Here is a 22,064-nt window from a genome sequence, read left to right as displayed (position 1 = left end):
AAATCTCCACTAGAGGACTCTGTAAATTTCAGGTTCAAATCAAAAAATAAATACTGCTTAGATTACTAAAAGTGTGTTGGAGCTATATTACAAAAGTGGTATTGATTTCAACGTCGAAGTACATGGAAGGAATAAAACTATGCTGCAAACGTTCGTCCTCGTAAAGACTTAGAGTCCATTCTAATTTCCACTTTTCTTATTCATAACAATAATTACGGATGGCAAAGCACATAAGAGAATACCAAATAAACTTAGAAAATAAGGTATAAATGAAACAGCAGAATGCGGATGCACACAACAGAAAGTGTCATTTACTCATAATAGGGAAATAACGTGGATAAATATTGAGGTAAAAAGGCCACAATCTTTATCCATGAATAAATGTTTTGGAACAGCCAGAGCATCCTTCCTTCCACTACCTATTTGCATACATTAAAGCGAGAAAGGTGGAATTCAACACGTATTTTTGAACCAAACCAGTTTATCATCTATGAAATTTAAAAAGTTAAAGTAAAACAGAACTGTAAGAACATAACTAGTTTTTCCATACAGATCAGATTTTAATACTGTAGAGTTTCCTGTGCAGACTTTGTAGATCTTCAATGCAGCATGCAATTTCACGGGACATTTTCCATCAATTTGTGACACCAAACGATGGAAATATTTCTCCATCCTCCTTGAACAGTTTTCAATAAGGAAAGTGATGTTAGCTTTTGTGGACAAATCACCACGCGTCTTTCGAAGTCATCACACTGTTCTTTTGGACTTAGTTCGGGAACAAAACCAAACCAGACAGTTCAACAGAACAATTCCGTTGAATGGTGTGACAAGATCGCTGCAGAGATTCTTTTCGATAAGTTTCTTTGAACATGCACAAAACAAATTTCTTCTTATACTTTGTCCGGCAAGCCACTGGCTAGAAATCTTATATTGTTTAAGGCAGCCAATGTAACAACGTCACAGCATTAGCAAAGGGCCATGTATATTTTGTGGTAGTGTGTGAATTTGAACTCAAAGCATGCCTGTCATTGGTATGCATGGAAGACGGGAGCTCTCTCATGTCTTATTACATCAGTGGATGTGCATTAACTTTCATTATGAAAGGTGGGTGTATGCGGCAGTTTATCCGGGAGCCCCTATTGAAGCAATACTGTGTGAATATTGAAATGCACAGAAATCCAGTGTCATTTGGACGTGGACGCTGTCTACACGTCCAAATTACACTGCCTTCTATAATATTTGCATTTTATGCAAATATTGTAGAGGGCAGTACAGTCCTAATACATTTTGTAAAATAATGCGTTCGTTCAGTTATCGGCTTGTGAAAAACAAATCCCGGAAGGATTTGTTGTTGACATGCCTGAAAGATTCACTGTTTGCAAAAGAACTGCCACTTTCCCCTATAGGTCACCACATAAGCGACGCGACTGCTCCAAGTTACACCCAATCAGCAGAAATAGTGTGAATGTAAAGTGCAAACACTAGACCGTCTTGTGGAGAACTTTTAATAAAATTTCATCTCCTTAATCAGTGACTTTGTTATCTTTGTCATTCGCCACCTACCTACGCAAAAGTTGTTCAATTTTCAACTGAGTACTATCTTTCATTTTAGGACTGTTGTGCGAAAAAAAAAAGTTGTTTTTTTCTTGTATGTTTTAATAGCTTAGCTGATTAATCTCATGTCAATTTAGATTTCGTTCTGTTTACCTTCGGAAGTCTGCTGGAATTTTTGTGAGGACAGCAGGAACCTCTGCAATCAATAACAGCCATCCTGTTGCGATGCTTACAAGAGCATAAATGTGGATAGTTCGGGTAGACCATTATCTGTCGCTCATTCAGAATGTTTGTTCAGAAGAGTGTGTAGATTGTCTTGTAGATAAGTGGTACAAGATGTTCGTACAGCGGATTTGTTTGGATTTTTTATCGCTTTCCACGTGTTAGCAGCAGTTACAGAAAGTTGGAGTTTTGTTGATCGAAAATGAAAAGATTTTTCCAACCAAATAAAGTTTATTAGTTATAAAGAACCAAAATCCTTACATCTGGGAATCTGTAATTTAAGTTGTTCTTTAAGTAACGCGGGTAAATCGAAATGGAGAACGGCAGCAAAAATTTTAAGCTCTTCAATAACCCACGTAGAGTAAATGTCTCAGACGTTCCATGGCACTTCAGCTATCGCGTCTGCAGTGACTGAATTTGTTCTTATTGTAAGGACATCTGGAACGTTTGCATTTCTGTAATGGATGTTTATTACCAGGGAACCGACCATGGATGTTCTGATGCAAAATACAAGTATAAAGACAAGGTTCAGCCGAAAACATAAAAAAAAAGTGAAACTTAAAGATGTTGCGGTGAGAACTTTCAAATTGGCAGATACCACCGTGATGAAGTTGTCACTGTGGTTACCCAAAACTTTGAGTGTTACTCTTTTCTTAGAAAGTGTCAGTACTCACTTAAAATGATGCATGGGTACGGATTTCCTAGTATTATTAAGACGAGCAGTTGAGCCTTATCTTTGCAGATTCCATGCCTCTGTGCTTCTCTCGGTGAATATCGGCATTAGCTGTTGATCATTAATTTCGTTTTTAATATTTTTTACTTCAGCTTTTTTTCCCCTCCAGTCTGATTTATTTTAAATGCTTGGTTGCAGGAGCATCCCTCAAGTATAACTTGCATTTTATACATTAGTTATTTTGACTCGGAGTTACGTTTTCCGTTCTTGCTAAAAGCAAATTTATCAAACAGACGCTGTCGAGTGGGTGAACTTTCGAATTATGTAGCTCGAATTCTCCTCAGATCATGAAATTCAGTTAAGACAGATTCCAGAAAACAAAGTTCGAGCCAAAAAGAGACATTATGCTGCAATATTATGTCGCAACACAAACAAGTTTAGGGCTCCTTTATTAAGCCACAAGTATTAGACTGGTCGATTCAATATGTTTACATCTATAGTGTCTGCACGAAAGCCACTATGCTCGAGAAAATCTATTAAAATTGCTTGAGACAGAGTGACCAATGCAATTCAGCTGCAAAAGGAGTACTTTATCATTCACAACCACCACATCTTAAGAAATCTAACTTCTTGCCAGTGTAACGCAGCCAATTCAAATACAAAAACTGCGTCGAAACGACTTGCCAACAGCGATATAATCTACTTTGGCCACTCTTCGGATACAATGCTCAAACGATGTCTAAGAAGGATAATACATCGTCGAAAATGAATGCTTCTGGAAGGAACAACTGCAAGGGCAGCTAAGAAAAATAAAATGTTTTTTTGGGAGGGCACCCAAAAAAAAAAAAAACATTTTATTTTTCTACAATATATGTATCTGTCAGTCTTGGCGATGAATAACTTCACAATAAAATTAACTTTTATATATTTCAAGTCTATTATTGTACAATATTTTGATTAGAAATCTTGTATTCTTTGGCTTAAATTTTAACTTTCTAGAAGAAGTATCGTATTTATCCAAGTACCTGAGGGTGTTCATCCGAAAATCAGAATAAAACGCACAGCCCAATTTTTGATTTTAAAATTAAAGTTTCGATATTTGTGGTTTGGAGTGTCCACCTACATTAGCTAATGCATGCAGATGTTAATGCCTACGAGAGTTTTAACGTAACTTTTCGTAAAAAAACACAAATGGTTTAAAAATAAATTGTGGGGGGAAACAACTTTGTAAAGTGCAGCGTAAAAGTGTACAGTGCACAGCACAATTATGTAGAACAAGAATATCTGTAGATGTAAGAGTTCCAGACTAAACCTTTCACAGCAAGTATTCCATCTTCCGACAAATTACCCGTTAATCCATCCGAGCAGGTCACCAATCCCATAGGTAGGGATCTTAGTTCAGAATAGGAGTACGCGCTGAGTAAAAGGCCTTTGGAGATCATCGTAAATAACTTACACAGTGCCAGGGTCTGTCCAAAACACCCATGGTCTCGCTCCAAAAGACAGCAACATTTGTGATAGATAATGTTTTGTTAGCAAAGTCACATAATAACTTTGCCATGATCAATGCAGTAGTTTTCACTAATTCGAGGAGGCCCTGTAAGTAGGTGTCCTAGAAAGATAAGAGTGAAAGGCCTGAGCTTGCTTGTCCATTCAAAGAAGGGAATTATCGTTTTGAATTACTAACTCCGAACGAGATTCCAGAACCGTCTGGTTGGTTGTTGTATGGTTTCAGGAGCATCAGGAACTTAGGTCGTATTGCACGTGTATAATGTCTATAAACTGCGTATTCTGTGGTCGATTTGCAGTTTTCTGGAAGAAAAACCCGAGTTTCCGGGAGAAAAATCATGCTACCTTCGCATGAGATCGATTAACTCAGCCACATTGTGAAAAAGGCCCATAAAAATTCCTCGCGTCATTCACAAGATTCGAACTCAGGTCTTTTCCATCCGGTATGGGGAGGACGGCGATTCTCCCGACTGTACTATCCCGAGGGCCCTAGGTCAGGCTTCAAATTGAGATACAATTGTTGCACTAGATTGGATGTGGTTGAAATAACTATCGTTGGAAATTTTTATGCTTAACTTTAATTGTCTACAAACCATGGTGAAGGCATTGTAGTCAGTGGGTTCCGTAGGTCCAGTGGGGCTATTTTCTGGAGCCAATCCATAGCGAAAATGTTTATGATACGAAAAGGATCTAATTGGATCTGTTTAGAATTTGTGTATATAAAGCCGAGACTCCTAAAATGCTCTCTATAACAATTATCAATCCACTGGTAGTCAGAGCAAAAATATGCGTTAATATTTAATACTTTGTGACCAATTTTAACACAGCGACGTCACTCGATGCATTTCCAACAAGTTGGAAAACACAAATACTTAATGTTTACATCTGCAAGGTATCAAAAGCACTACAAAAATAACCAGTTGAAATCCTTTTACAGAAGGGGAAATAATTAGGAAACCATGTCACCAAATTGCATTTGCTGCATCATTAGATTCTATGTTCTGTTGAGTAGGGATGAAATGCTCTATTCCCTGCTTTTGAAGTTAGATTACATCCTACATTTTTTTTTCCAGTGGGTTGTTTTGGACTTACAAATGATGTCGCGAATATTTTAAATAATTACCTCCCACCGGATCAAGAGCGAATTATTTTATTCACATAATAGGATTATTCTTTATCAAAAATACATGAAAGAACTTAAAGGGATTTTTGTAGGTGTGTTGTTTAAGAGAACACTTTTACAGCGCTTTAACGTGAATCTTTTGTCATTTAATATTGAAGTACGAGTCAAGTGGTTGGTAAACACTTGCTGTTCTTTCCACGACAGCTGAAGTTGCTAAAAATCTTTTTTTCACATCTAATAATCAAAATAAGGTTTGTCCTCCGAGAATCGATAAAAAGAACTCGCGTTGCAAATTCATTAATATTCTCCCTCCTTTTATGAATTTTCATAAATCGTAGCTTGTCTCGTGTGCTTTGGTTAATTCGCTTTCTGTCACCTAGGTGAGGCTTCGTAAAATATCAGCTCACATTCCACTCAGGTTTATGACTAAATCATGCATGGGTTTTTATAAATGACGCTAGATAACCTAAATTCTCTCGCGGTTATATGGATGGATACTAGTTTTCTGCTCTCTCTCTCTCCCAAGTCCTTCGACTCGTCTAATCAAATTTCGAGATCCATTTATTTGCTGGCGTATATAGTGTGCATTCATTATTCTTTATTAAGTTTTAATTTAAGTGGACAGCGAAAAGACAACACTAATACCTAAAACAATACACTCAAGTCGGAAAAAGACCAACATATGCAATTTCTCTGCCCTGCCATATAATGGTAGATATGGTTAGTTACGTGGTCATAGACCTTATATCTTCGCGGCTAGCACAGAGGTCATAGTCGCCGACCTTCTACACCGCGTGTAAAACGCTTGGATTCGAATCCAGTCTCCACTGGAGAAGGATCCTCAAATAATTAGGAACTACATTAGAACAGTAATTTATACTCCACTTCTCTATGCCGCTGAAGTATGGGCATCAGCAGCTACTACAACGAAGCAATCATTACTGCACAATTCTGGCTCCTTAAATGGGCTAACCGGAAAGCTTGTCTCCCACCACAGGACAGAACTACAATCTTAACTACTTCAATGAGGATACTTCTTTGGTAACTGGTAGCCACAATTAAAATAATAAGGACCACCGTCCATTTGGGATTCGTGTTACTGGCAAATACCCAAGCCAGACCTTCGGTCAACCCCGATGCTCTGCTCGAAACATCGGAGAAGTCATATCCCAAATTAAATGCTACTGGAAGTACAGCATTTCGATGCCGACCTGAATTTTATAGGAAAGAAGTCTTAATAAGCTCGCTCGAATCCAAGAAGTCAATAAGAACAAGCTTGTGCTCCTCTCGATACCGTCTATCAAGCTCTCCTTGCTATGACAAAATTCGTTTGTTACTTGTGGGGAGGATGGGGTAAGCTCACCACATGCATGCTCTTGTAAACAAGAGCGCATCGATGCGTATCCATATATGAATGCCATTCATGTATATTGTATATATTGTAAATATAAACTTACTTGATGTAGCATTGTAAGTACAGTTAATACTTTCATCATGTGAGGTATTGTCATAGCATATTACAAGAGGAGTCTGTCAGTAGCATGGTCTGATGATGGGTATCGGTAAGACGCCCGAAACGTCATCTTAATGTATAGTAGTTTAGGCGAATAGCTTAATAAACTATATTATTAATCTCACGTGGTATATGAGTGGTATTAAATATAGTAATAATCTTAATATAACATTTTTATTTTATTTTTTCCCTTTTATATCGTGTGTACATAATTAATTATTTAATTCTGATATGAACCCCTGGCTTTTGGCCGCACGGGACAATTGCAACTATCTACATTGTATTTATCTAGTTGCAATAAATATTCTCTCTCTCTCTCTCAATTTATGGGCTTTTCACATCATTGCCTTAACAGCTAGCGATGAGCATAAATGAATAGTCATCAAGGTATTGCGATAATCAAAATATTCATTCTTTTAAAATCGTCAAGTGCAGTCGAAATTTTAATGACAGTGAGAGTATCACTCATATTTCGAATGATAATTTTAAAAAGAAACATATATAAAAATCTTCATGAAAAAGAATTAGAAAAGTCGATTAGAAAGAATTAAAAAGAATTAGAAAAGTCGAAGAAAATTGAAGGTACATATAAACTTATGATAATTAATACAGCGTTAAAAGCTGTATTAATTATCGTAAAAATACTCGAAAGAAGTTTTCTTCAACAAAAAAAAAAAAGAATATTTTGTAAATGTTTGGAAGAATAATATTTAATTTTGAAAAACAAAACTAGAAACTTCACAAAAACTGTGAATGCTGGAAAACTTTCTCCCACATATTCGATTATCAAATAACCGGAGTTAACTTCAATATTGTACTCAACAAGTATTTACCATGGCTGCCCATCACGTGAATACCATGTTATATTAACGGGGTGCAAGGGAGGGCATTGGTTAACTTACTGACATGGTACCAAAAAAAAAAAAAAAAAAAAATCTAGAAAAGTATTCTAAGTCCGAAATTGCAGCACTTATTTACATACTAAGTTCTTTCCAAATTTATCCCAATATTTCTCTGGGGTAAAGGGGGAACTAGGAGGACTACTGAATCTTGATTAGTCCTAAAAGCTTCTAAGGGACTAACATAAAACACATGCTGACAGTTTGATGATGATCTGACTTTTCCTTCTCAAATAATGCTCTGCATCCGAAACGAATACATAATTCTACTGTATAGGGGAGAACTGATGGGAGGCATGGAATCGATCTTAAAACCTTTCCAAGAACTAAAACAGCATATTCTGAAAACTTGGTATTAATTTGACTTTTTTTTTTTTTTTTTTTTTTTTTTGTAGGGCACTGCCAGAAAATTTGAAACAGCCTTCGATTTATATACAAAAATAACTCGAAATTTTACGTGGGGAGGGAAATACCCAATTTCTTTTCGTTCAATTTTATTGAACGAAATATTTATTGAATGAAATTTGGGATGGATCGACTAATCTTTCCAAAACACTCAAATATAAAATATCATCGAAATCCGTCTATTGGGAATCGAGTTGTTACATGCGGACGGACATACAGATGAACAGACAGGGTGAAGACGGTAGGAGTTTTTATCACGCGTCTAAAAAACACGATCGGATAAGCTATACGTAAGAAAACTAATGCCGACAAGTGTTTATTATGCGCACTGTAATGATGTGTTTCGTTTATAAAGTTATATTCGATACGCAAACCGTAAATAAAAATTTTACGTGACTTCGAATAATTTTATTCAAACAAGGGTTAACAAATAATAATAATAATAATCGTTCTGATGTCCCTGGAGAGAAATAATCGTTACTAACCGAGATGTTGACGAAGCAAATCTATTCACCATAATCGAATGAATCTATTAAAACCTACCTTTTGATTGATGCCTATTAGCCGTTAGTAATCACTAATAATTCGAATAATGAGTATAATCGAATGAATGGAACCCTGATTTTCCATAATCGAATCGCTCATCACTATTAGCAGTCCAAATTAGGTGAAAGCCGTTTCTAGGAGTTGGTAATGCAGTACATCGTCCCAGTCTGTCCAATGCATTCTGTTCGCTTCAGGTCGAAGTAAAGTGGAGACCAGTTCATTCTTTCGATTTTGTTATCTGCAAGGAATCGTTCAATCCGGGTGATCTTGGCAAGGAGCGTTGTCTCCCCCCCCCCAGGAAACTATTTTCATCAAGCTCTTTCATCCCACTATCTTCTTGTTTTCAGAAGTCATGGAAAGTCGCGGCAGTCCACATCACGAATTCCATATTTCTAAACTGGGCAACTGCTCTTCGGATTCGCGTGTGTTAATTAGTTGGACGGAACCAGGATTCCTCTGAGCACTGGTGCAAGGCCCATACCTTCATGGATCTGTTTTCTGTATTATGTCCACTGTGGTATTATTACGTGGGATGCACACCTTGGGTCTGCCTGCCAACAGGTCACGGATTCATGCAACTGTTTTAAGTACATAGGAATGGAAGAAAGGCGACTTCTTATAGCTGAGTTGAGCTGCCAAGACTAGAGCACGTGGTGTTATCCCGTGATAATGGTTTGGACATTCAGTTCATGACACTCGAGGTTTGCTGCGGTTCACGCTCAGTTGTGGCCCGCCTCCTCGCGATGTAGACGGGTATCAGGATGCACCTCTCGGGTGCTTGTTTCTTCATGATAGCAAAGCGGTCAGAAACAACTAAACAACATAACAAAAAACACATGCACGGTCAAACTTAGCATTACACACATTTCTGGCCTTTCTGCAGAGTTTTTGTAACATCACAGTATAGCACGGCGGAGTTGAACTAGCGTTTGGGAGCCGCCTTAGATAAGATACTATACATGTCTACACCCCATTAACCCCGCGGTTATAGGGGAAACCATGGAGACCGCCATACAAACGCAAATACCTTGAATCCCATTAACCCAAAACCACCGCAGAGCTCGTCGAAACTGGTGCCATGAATATGTGACTTGGAACCCTGACAAATGGAGTACAGTTCCGTTCTCTGATGAGTCCTGTTTTAGCCTACAAGCAGATTCTAGACGTTATTTCATCTAGAGAACGACGATGAATGCGGTACCATCCCTCCAACATCAGAGAAAGGGGCACTTACAGTGGGGAAGGTGTTCTCGTGTGGAGCAGAATAATGATCAACGGCCGCACTCCTCTTCATTTTTTGTTAGGGGTACCGAGAACAAATCCTCGGTACCCCTAACAAAAGATTTTATTCTCATGCACGACAACGCCACTGCATATACAGCTAAAGTGGTGGAGGAATATCTTGAAACTGAAAATGTATAGTATGTTATGTAGGACGTCAGTTCATGAAGATATCCAACGACTGTCGTGGCCAGCACGATCTTCAGACTTGAACCCGATCGAACATGTGTGGAGTTGGGTGTCCGGGCAATGCGACGGCCTTGGACATCGCACTGCTCGCCGACACCCAACTCCTCAGTCATTTGGTGAGTTAAGGTCTGCGCCGGTGGAAGAATGGGATTTGTTGCGACACTCTTATAGACAGCTTTATATCGAGCGTGGTTCACCGCTGTCAGACCTGTTTAGCCGTTGGAGGGGATGATACGCCTCATTGATGTCATGTGACCCTATTTTCGAGCATCTTGTACTGACTTCTGTAATGTGACCTTTTTGGTAATTCCTATACAACTCCTATAAATGTCCCTTATACTTGTCCGAAGTTTCTCGTATCTCCACATTTCATCGCTATTTTATGATGCACTACCATACCAAAATTTGTCCCGCTTCATCGCAAGTTGCATGTTACTCCACCTGTTCTATTAATTTTGTCGAGCATAGTAGTAGGCGTAACGAAAGGCGCTTTCGCTGCTGTTCTTAGAAGTTGACCTTAGACCTCATTATCCAATTACTCCTTATTTGCCCCATCGCAGCAGCTTGCCTTCAAACGCCACGCGGAAACATGCGCACTTGTTTTCTTTCTGAATAGGAGGACCTCGTGGGCATTTTTCACATTTCAGCACAGTTGGTCTGTCTCGAACGAGAATCATCGTTTTTTACTTCGAGGAAATTTAGAATTTTCGTCCCGCAAACCGACAGCCAATACATGCAATTTATACTCACGCCTCATGGCATTAGCTGTCTTGGCGCTTACTGTAAGCATCCAGTTCCGTAATGCGGGACCAAGGACAAATATTAACTTTAATGATGTACATTAAGATGGACATCAAGGATCGAAGAGATTTGAGCTTTCTCACGAATGTCTACACCAAGACAAGGTGTAGACATCCGTGACGAATATCGTTGCTTAGTTGTTGTAATTAAGGGAAAAGTTATGCATTTTTGTGATCCCCGTACAATGCTTCTTAGCTATTGAGAATAAATAGGCTACACTTCATCATGTATTCAAATCCTTGTTTCTCAACATATAATGGCCCCCTTGTTTACAATGATCTAAGAATAACAACGGAGACATTTATGCAAATAAACTCCTTGTATACACATATGGCAGCCAGGTTATTCCAGTAATCAGAGAACTCAATTCTAACTTCGCCTATCGAGGATTTTTGTTCCAGTGTTCACGGGGCCCTTGGTATTTGGATGCGTGCAGTGCCTATGTTGTGGGGGGGAAGAGTTTAGTCCCCCTCTTTTGCACCACTAAACATTTGTGGTGTAATTTTTTAATGTTGCTATCAGATGGCCGTGTAACGGTTATTAAAGTTCATTTCCTTAATTATTTTTTATCCAGAAAAAAAATTCTCATCGGAGTAAGTTTTAATTTGAACCTGATGGACGGAACAGGAAAAAAAAAAGAGCTGGTTTACCTTATAATCGTGTTATTAACTTACTGCAGAACACACCCAGGAAAATATCAGTGCTTCCATTAACGCCCAACGTCTCAGTTGTGAGAAACTTCGTTATTTAAAAGTAAATGAGAAATTCTATCTCGCAGTAATCGCGCCCGCTCTTCAGCATCTTCGGTGTGTCTACTTTTGATCGATGGCCTCGCTACTGCTAACCACTTCCTAGGGATTTACCGTGTTTATGTTGCACTCAGTGGAGGTCCTCGATGCATTTTGTTGTTCTTGTTATTTAGTAAACGAATTCTTACGCCATTTGGCCCGAGAATTTCGTACGCAGATCCGGCCTTGATCCAGCCGCATCATCCTAGCTTGATCGAACGGCAGCTGGGTTTTGTGTTCGGAGAAAAGGCAACGTCACACTGTAGGCTTCTCCTTAAACCAGTTAACTGACACCTACTGTTTTTATGTCAGCGAGAGTGGGGGAAAAAAAGAAGTGTTTGCTGCCATTTAAGAATGTTGTGCAAGGTGTTAGTCAATAAGCAGCGCCTACTTCGTGCGTACATACCATAAGAGCACTAGACAATCTTTTGAATGTCCGCAAAAATCTGAAGGAAGTTTACAAGCGTCTATTACAAACTGCAATGATACCACCGAGGGTTGTCTCGGCATCAAAATCGTATCTAGGAATTTTGGTAGCTATGGTCAAATATCAGAAATACGCCTTTGTTTTCAAAAAACAAAAGTATATTATTAATATTTTGAAACTATTCACGAGACGGTACTTATTTTCCTTGTAATCTTCTCCATTGTGAACTGTCGACCCAGGAACCCTCATGCAACCCTCTTACTCGCATCATCTCCACAACTCTTGCTTGGAAAGGAAGTCGAGGCCGTCTCCTCTTCCGACTTCCCTGCAGCGACCAATTCACTCTCTTAGGCCATTTCTCCTGGGGGCATCCGATGGACGTGAGCATACCACTGCAAAGATCGACATTCCAAGCAATCCACCACATTTTCTCGCGAATTCAATCTCTCTATGATAGTCTCATTCCGAACTCTTTGAAGGCGAGACACGCAGACTCTATCGTAAACTATCCATCTCCACAGCTCTTATACGACTCTTCTGGAGCACTCAACGTCCATCTTTCCCCGCCATACGTCGAAACACTTTCTGCTATCATTTGGAATATCATCTTGGTTTCCTGTCGACTGTTTGGACTCCACAAGACACCATTCAGTTGCCTAATAAATAATAACAATTGTCATATTTTTGAGATAAATTATTCAGTTATTGTCTTTAATTGCATTCGGCACCTGAGATTCATCATGGACGTCTGCATCATATTTTTATTCTTCTAGAATTATTACATATTAATCCGCAATTTTTACTATGAATCCGTAAACCTACCCAATCTGTTTTACTCTTCTTATATTTTACTGTCCCGGGGTGACTATGCATAGATAAACTGAAATAAATAGAGTGGATAAATCAAGTTTGATCCACCAATGTAATCTAATTCGGATGCTTATCTAGATGAGGCGAATTTCGGAACATACAAAAGTTCATAATTTAACCACAATCACAAAATAAACCCAAGCCTGATGATCTAGTTATAGAAAAGTCGAGAGAGTGGCTGCTGATGATATACGAACAACTTTCATTGCACAAATTGGAGCAGCATCAACACTAAGAGAAATCTCAAATTGATAGTAGCTAGTATTAGTTTTTACGACAAGAAAACTACGGTGTAGAGGCTATCGTGTACTATATATCCTTAAATTGCGATTATTTTATAGTCGGTTTTGGTGTTTTGCAAGATGGAGGGGTCTAAATAGAAACCTAGTGGATAAATAGAAAGCAATTCTGAAATATCGAAGGCAGCTCTCTTACAGACATAGGGCAACTTCTCAGCCCGCTAGTCCCCATTTCGAACGTAGCTCTAACCCAGTTAATGAACGCCCGGTCTCAAAAAGGATCTTTTTACAAAAAACCTCATTCCCTCCTCAAGACTTCCAGCTGGGGCCTGAATCATCGTATTAGCAGATTTGGTCTCATCTCATACATCAAATCAATGTATGATTTGATGTATGAGATGAGCTCACGTTCAAGGACTCTCCATGTTGTGACATAACAAAAATCTCCATTTTGTCGTCAAAGTGGTACTCCCTCGCTGGGATAAACAGCAATTCATTTTGTTCAAAAACTTACCATACACACCTAGTGGCCCATTTATTAAGTACACCATCTTTTCATGAAATTGGGTGCTGCTTCAATAACAGCATCACCTTTTTCTATCATGCGATATAAAGTAGGTAGATAGATGCTGTAAAGATACTGTATATGAGCATTTCCCTATGAAAATGAGCAAGACGAAAGATTTAAATGACTTGGAACACGGCTTGGTACAGGACAGACGCGACAGCATAAGTATCACGAAAACTGCAAACTTGGTGGGAATTTTCATGTACAACTGTGTCTCGGATGTATCCAGATTGTTCCAATAACCAAGTAACATCTAGTTAATGGCGATCCTGTGGTCTGAAACCTCGTCGATGCAGAGGCCAAAGGAGGCAGACAAGACTTGGGCAGAGTAAGAGAAAAGCTACAGACAATCAAATAACACCAGAGTACAACAGTGCTGACCAGATGGACATTTCAGAATATACAACTCTTTGTCGTTGTCAGGGATGGGGCATCGAAGTGGACGACCGAAATGGATTCTACTCCAGTCGGAAAAAAAAACAAGAAGGTAGGGTAACAGTGCGCTCAGGAAGACGATCACTAAACAGTGGAGGACTGGAAACACGTTCTCTAATCGAACGAATCGTGGTTCCTGATGTTTCAAGCTGTTGGAGGAAGAGAATATAGCGGAAACAGCAAGAGTTCATGGATCCATCCTTACAGGTGTCAACAATACAGGTTCCATTAACATGAGTGAATTCAGCATAATGCAATGCCTCCTCGTTCACCACATCAATCTAACAGAGCCTGTGAGATGAGTTCTTAGGGGTAGAGAACCATAACCATTCAATTTGCAACACCTGGGGAAAACATTGATTGAGCATCCCCGTGGTATGCTTCAGACACTTAGTTGAAGACATGCCACGACAAATCTAGGCTGTTCTGAGGGACAAAGGAGGATGTATTCGCTATTATGTAGGTATGCCTAATAACGTGGCCACACAGTGTAGCGTATTTCTAATCTAAATATTCCATTCTATAAAAGGTAGGGCGAGGTCGCCCATAATGACACAATTGTAGCTGCTGGCCCATTCAAATTGCCTAAAGGAGATTTTTGTCATATTCCTGGGGAAAACATTGATTGAGCATCCCCGTGGTATGCTTCAGACACTTAGTTGAAGACATGCCACGACAAATCTAGGCTGTTCTGAGGGACAAAGGAGGATGTATTCGCTATTATGTAGGTATGCCTAATAACGTGGCCACACAGTGTAGCGTATTTCTAATCTAAATATTCCATTCTATTAAAAGGTAGGGCGAGGTCGCCCATAATGACACAATTGTAGCTGCTGGCCCATTCAAATTGCCTAAAGGAGATTTTTGTCATATTCCTCGGAGACGTTTGAACTATAACATATCCCTACTATCGTCTTCCCTGCATTACAAGTCATTTCACACCACTATGATTCAGTGTTAACTTGATCTGACTCAAGGAACATTCTTGCCATTCTCAGTTTTTAATCAACGCATCGCCTCCCCCCCAACACACACACAGTCCTTCGTTCCTCCTTATCTCTCCTCAACACACTATATTTACTATTGCTCTGCGTGGACTGATGTGATGAGTGAAACTCCCAGAGTACAATACTGGGTCATTTGTTTCTGATATTCATTAGTGACATTTTAATGTGCAGAACTTTGGACACATGATCTTGAACCTCCACCACTGAGGCGCCTCCGTAGCCAGGTCGGAAGGTGCAGCAGTGCGTCGCACACGCTTCTTGATTAGACCGGGGTTCGAGCCCGTCACCACCAAATACGGAGGATGCGGAAAGGTCAGGGAATGACCACCGCATATCCCGGAGCAATATGGCCTTAGTTGCTAATGCTCCTAAAAACCAAATAACAACAACAACTCCACCACTGTATCAGTTGAGTCAAAATCATTTCAGCAAAGATCAAAAAAGTCTTCACCTGTCTTAGGAACTGTTTAAAATTGGATGCGTATGTAAATACCCTGACACGCGAAAGGAATCTTTCGCAAAATACTAGGGTTGAGAAGACAAGCTGAAAAGTAATTCCTCTTATTTCATAACCTCTATTCCAGGTGGCGCAACAAGTTCCAACTAGGTTTTCCAAGTACTGTATCTAATAGTTTCTAGTTAGTATTTGCGCTGTAGCATTTCTGTGTAGTTGGTTTACAAGTTACAGATGGAAGCATCTTTGAACATGCGGTTCAAACAACGTGCAGTTATTTCGAGTTTCTGAATTTTTAGAAAAAGGAACCAGAATAGATTCAGTTGGGTATACTGAGACATTGGACAACATGCAAAAAAAAAAAAAAAAACAGAATAAAGCCTGGCGATACAGCAGTGTTACCTCAATATGACAATGTACGTCTCCACTGCAGTTGGGCAACACTGGCAAGAATATCATCACTGGGATTTGAAATGCTGCCGCATCTTCCCTGTGATTTAGATTTGGTCCCGAGGCAACAGATATGACTCAAAGCAGTAGTAAAAACACTGGTTAGCCTTTCAAAGGAGTTTTACCTGAACTGCGCGCAAAAACTTGTCAAGCCTAGGGCTAAATGCATCCACTTTTCCACTATATGAACCTCTTTAAAAAATGAACAACGTCTCGAGCTCAACCATCAACCTTTTTTTTTTTTTTTTTCCTTTACAAGTGTCCTTTTCTTTTTCTTCACCCCCCCGTGAGGTTCGCCCTATATTAATTCTTAACGAAGTTCATGCTTGAAGACGCCGATTGGTATTAATATCCAAACATTCTTGTAATACCTACAAAAACTATAATGTTAATTTGTGTGTGTCCTGCGATCTACAAAAATACGCTTCGCAACTGACCAGTTTATCGCGATCGACCATTTGCCGGTCCTTTGAATAAAGCAGTGGTTAAGATTTACCTCGGGAACTGCACATACGTTTCAAAACCAAATATCAGAAAGGAAGTGGACCTGCTGAAAAAAAAGGTACAGAGAACAGTAACAAATTAGTTGGACTCAAAGGGTATTCTTGCTGGGAGAAAGAGGCTCCAGTTGTTTAAATTACAGCGAAAACATGGATTTGTGTGGTGACGTGATTTAGCTATTGAAGACTTTAAAAAGATGGAGTAAATCCTTTGATGGTTGAGAATATTTGTTCCTTCTCTTGAATCAAATACCAGAGGTTACAGATTTAAATTAAGAAAGTACGATTGCAGCTACACGTAGCAAAATTTGTTTTTAACCAGAGCGTAATTAGCTGGTGGAACAGTCTCGTCTAATCTGGCAGAAGAGAGAAGCATCCGAAAATTTGATTAAAATTTTTTAAATTTCGAAAAGAAATTTAAAAAATATATATAAACATTGAAGGATAAAAATTAGGTTAATATTCTAATTATTTAGAATGATTGTGATCAACACAATTGCATGCTCTTTAAATAGAATATCTAAAAATATCACAGAGGACAGACTGATTAGGGTGGCATCGAGTCACGCCAGTCGTTGGTCTGATCTGGCTGTAAAACAAACACCGAGATGGTACTTGAAGCTGTTGGTACACCAAACGGTACATTTCGCTCAGTGCGCATGTTCAGTTAATAATGATTGAAACGATACTAATAATTAATTATCTTCATTATTTCTAAGCAAGGCACAGGTAGTATACAACAGCAGAAACAATATTACTCAATGCCACATGGTCACGAGGAAACAGTTATTTATCGATGTTTATAACGATAATTTAAAGAACTGGATTCAAAAATCGTTCCACATCAGTGAACGTCTAAAGACAAATTTTTGACTTTTAGATTAGGGATTTACAGTTGCCCGAATTAAAACCAAGAAGCTTAATTAGCAGCGTTGTACAATGCTCTAAATATAAAATGACTAACATTAATAAAGATCCATTATAATCCTATTTTCATCCCGATAATCTCTTTACTAGACACTCATATTTTCACTCCGTGCGCGTTACGTGGCGAATACTATTAACAAAATTTTCTACTCGAAGCTAAACACTAATAAATTATTGCGACTTTTAAAACGAACATTCTCGGCAGTCTGGTGAAAGGAAGACAAAAAAATACAGATGGTCTCATTAAGTGGGCTTGTTAGTCTTCAGAGGAGAAATCAAACAAGGAAACTCGGCACTGAAATGCCTAACTATGTATCCGCCTATTTGAGATTCAGAACATTTCTCTTCATCGGGAGAAGGGCTCTTTAAAACACAACCGACTCGAGGTAGTTTACTACCACTAACTCCGTTCTTTTTAATCCGTGTTCATTAGAAAACATTTCGCATCCCCCGAGTACATTCACGTATGACTTCATTCCCTACTCCAATAACCGCTATTGATTTCTTTTACATATTCAAACGGGCACTCTTGCCGGGATTTTTTTTTCCCTTTCTCTTTCTCCTTCCCCTCTTTCTTTTTATTCTTCTGTGAAATTTTAAGCAGACGTACCTTGCAGGTGGAACGTCACCGCTTCGCGATGATATCTCTGAGCAAGCGCCCATTTCTGGGGAGGCTTCACGTCGATCGATTCTCCCAATCAAAACCCACCGCGCCAAGAGAAATAATTTTTCATGGGCAGAAAAGGAGTCTACCACGTGCACAATGACGTCGACACACTACTAGGTACCTATAAAAGCACTAGGTGCAAACATTTAAGGTGCAAAAGTATTACTCTAGAATTTTCCTCGAGTCGAGCTGTCAAGGTGATTTATAAAGAGCCAGGTAAGTACATCTACTCTCACCTGTCAACTTTTGCGATCCAACTTATTCGATGAGCGAATATCTGCTTTAAATTTTACAGTTCTTTATTGTGAATGATACTCCACTCTTTGATATTATTTAAAATATATCTTTAGTATATTTGGCTAGCTGGTCATATTCAATTCAGATAGTTTCCAAATATCCATCGCATCTCGGAGGAAAAGTAAACTTCATTAAAGTTTATGCTCTGGAGACATTGCAATCAAAAAAGGTAGTAGCACAGACTTTCTTTTTAGAAAATTAAAATTATCTTCTTTCATGGTTGGGAAATCAAGAAACTAGCCATTACGTGTTTTGAAATTTATTATTATTTTTTTTTTTTCCTCGTTCGACGAGGTTGCTCATTTCGAATAATGACACTAAGCACTCAACCCAAAAAAAAAAAAATTTGTAAACACCTTTACTTTCTAGCAGAGGAAGTTTTGTACTCGTATACGAATTAATAATAGATACAATTTAAGTGATTCCCGACGTGACACCGAAAGTTTGAACCCCTCGAGAGTTCTGAGAAAGTTAGTAACTCAAACTGTTCCACTTACGTCTATAATTGCATCGTAATAAATGATTGATTTTTATCCGCCTGTGTCTCATGGTACCTCAGAAATCCCTCTGAAATGTCTTTATATTTTTATGGAATGAGAATGGTTAGACTTCATCCGAAAACTGAGGTACTGTTCTGAGATTGATTGTAAAATAGAGTTCAGTCTGCAGGGAAAGCTTCTATCAACAGTTTGGGCTATTACATTTGACAATAATTGTCAAAGCGTCTGAATATTTTTGCTTAATTTTCAATTGTCCTTCGCCTTATCACAATAATCGGAGGTTGAGAGGAAAAAAAAAAAAAACTCGTGGAAACAGTCCAGAGGAAATGGTGTTTGGCGTGAATGGAAAATTTTAAACTAAAAACTGGGATTTCCAAATCAATTGCTCATCGCATCTTAAAAAGAACTCGATTTCAGTCCGCTGCTGACTTGCGAAACAATTTTGGGTAGACCATCAAGTTATAGCATAGGGGAATAGCAATTAGTTATACACTCATCATCATCACCTTGAAGTGTACATCAATTCAAAGTTTAAAAATCTATCGAGGCAATGATTAGATCTGGCAAAGAGATCTACACAATTAAGTGAAAATAAACCAGTGGCCCGGATGAATGCTAGCCGCAGATGTCTGCCTGGTTATGTTCTGAAATCAATCTCAGAGACTAAATGGATAGATAAATCAGATGTTCTTTAGAACGACTGATGTTTCTATCCATTTAGTCTTTATCCGCTACAAGTTGGACAGCCTGCGTTAATTTTGACATTTTCTTCATTAACCCTCCAACCCATTCTATTTTTTTCTCGGCTTCTATGACACACAGCCTGGTCTGTTTGATTTACATAAAAAAGAGGAACTTGTACGAGTTATGATTTCCAATGCTGCTGTGTATTAGATACTCAATTCAGCTGAAGAACGTTTTATAAACAAGAGGGCACTTCAAGCGATTGTTTATCATTCTACAGTGCTGAGGCTGGAATTGTTCGGGTTTCTCAAATGCCTCGAACTCTGTAGATGAAACAAAATATCACTGTTTTTTAAACTGTCTCCGGAGAGTCAGCCTGCCTGGGGTCCGCATGTACGTCTTACGTAAAGGGATGCACCGAAATTGGTAAATAAAGCTCAGTACCTGGCTACCAGAGTGAGAGTAACGTTTTAATTACTCACTTAAAAGATCGACAAAACAAGAATAAACCATAACCAACCATGCGATGCAATTTCCCTTCTTAGAAACTTCCTGGAGATATCGACTTTTTAGGGGGGGGGGAGTCTACAAAGTATGCAACCACGAGATAATCACGTCTAGAGGTCAATTTTCTATTTGAAAACTATACATAATGGTTGATATACCGAATGGTATCCTCACAGTCCAATATTGGAAAATTAAAATTGCAAAGAATGTAACGAACTTTGCCAAATGAATAGATTTGCCTAAATCGTTTGATTATTCACAGAGTCCTTAAGACAAATAAATAACATAGTGCTATTATTGGCTCCCTAACGTAAATTTAAATTGGTGAGAATGACTAGATCGGCATTCTTGATCTAGCCATTTTTACTAATTCAAAAATTGTTGCATGTGAAATAATAAACCGCTTAAAATGGCGTGGAACACGCGCACATTGAACTGAAAGCGGTTTGGTGTAAGCTATTTTAGTGTTCTGAGGCAGCTATGCAGTAGTCAGATTGTATTAGATTAAGCTTGGAGAAAATATATTGTGTTTATGAATTACGTATTCCCTGATAGCTTCGCCCGTTTTGCAGGATGAAAGATCCGAGAAGGAAACCATCTGCCAAGAAACGTGGCCACCATATGGGTAAAAATGCATAAAAGCTCTTGTCCACTTGCATTCGCTTTTTTTTCTCCGCATGGGCAATATCTTTTATTGCTAATAATATGCCAGTACAAAAAACAAGAGGAATATTCCAATAACAACAAATACACTACCCAGGAGCGCGTGCAAATACCAATTCGCCAAGAGTGTTTAAAAAAAAAAAAAAACGAACTCAAAGATCATCTATCAAAGTTCTACTGTTCATCTATCAGATGTGTGTAAGCTAGTTCATGTTTGCTGAAGGCGTAACAGCACGTTTCATATACGTAGGATCGAATTTCATATGGTAGACTGGATTGAAGGATGAATGATGCTGTGGTGGATTTTGATGGAATTCAAATTAATATTTATACATCCGATCTTGGCCAGATCAGGCTTTTTTCCCCTCAGTATGAGATACCTTCTTTTTCCGAAAAATACATTTCTTAAGGGGATATGAAATTGAGGTTTGTCGTAGTACTTACAGTACTTGTACTTTTACCTAATATTCCAGAATAGCCCTCAAATTCCCGAGTCAAAGACCGCTTAAAATAGCGATAAAGCTGTAGTAAAAACATCTATCCCTTAAAAGTAAGAAATAGCTAATAAACTTCCTCTATATCCTTTCAATTTTCTTGATAAGATTACCTCAGAGTTTTTCCGCCAATGCAACCAAGACCATCAGTGTATCACTGATGGTCTTGGCAAACCGACCACAGAATTCAAAAGCTTCTACCTTATGAGTGACATAAGATACTCGTAAAAACTTATCTATTTTAAAAGCTGTGAAATGAATTTGAAGAACAATTTTTCATCCAGATAACTATAAAATTCTATATGATCTTATCTGAACCCCCTAGGAAACACACGATCAATAATTTATCTTCGTCTTACAAAATGCTTCACAAAATTACTCCAATCCCTAATCTATATATTTCAAAGTTCCCTATAAATCTTTGCAAGTACGCTAAACCTGCTTTGTTTGTTTCCGTTCTAAGACAATATACTTATCTAAATTTGTTTAGTTTTCGAAATTTGTTAACATTATTAGCATGGATCCTTTTAAAATATTACAATAATCATCCAAATACGTCGGCAAAGAGCAAATATTTAATTTATTTCCATGAATTTGTTTATTTATTAACTTTCACGCCATGGATACCTATGCTCGTGCAGCAGAACTTCGAATTTCGCTACTACGATTTCACTTCTATGTTTTTTTTTTTTTTTTTATCAAATCGATATCAATATATGCATATGCTACTTCTAAAAGAGTTTATCTCATTAAAGGCGACATTCTTTCAGTCCTATTATCTTCACTTACTTCGCCTTTGATTTTTGTTGGGCAATTCTTTGATGTCGACGGGTGCAGAGAAAAGCAATGAGATTAGTGAGATGCTCTTACCA

At 38.4% G+C, this 22,064-nt stretch overlaps 1 protein-coding gene across 1 annotated transcript in view; it reads left to right on the top strand.

The window, feature by feature from the left end:
- Nucleotides 1–18,154: 18,154 nt before the first annotated feature.
- Nucleotides 18,155–22,064, top strand: part of LOC150087369 (uncharacterized) — a 65,382-nt gene continuing 61,472 nt past the window's right edge. The window contains exon 1 of the mRNA XM_090372029.1: nucleotides 18,155–18,263. The gene's annotated coding sequence lies outside the window, so the exon portion shown is untranslated. The remainder of the gene's footprint in view (nucleotides 18,264–22,064) is intronic.

This window comes from Mastigoproctus giganteus, chromosome 4 (assembly GCF_048544385.1).
Source record: "Mastigoproctus giganteus isolate SK-2022 chromosome 4, ASM4854438v1, whole genome shotgun sequence".
NCBI classification, from domain to species: domain Eukaryota; kingdom Metazoa; phylum Arthropoda; class Arachnida; order Uropygi; family Thelyphonidae; genus Mastigoproctus; species Mastigoproctus giganteus.
This window is presented reverse-complemented; position numbering and strand designations above follow the sequence as displayed.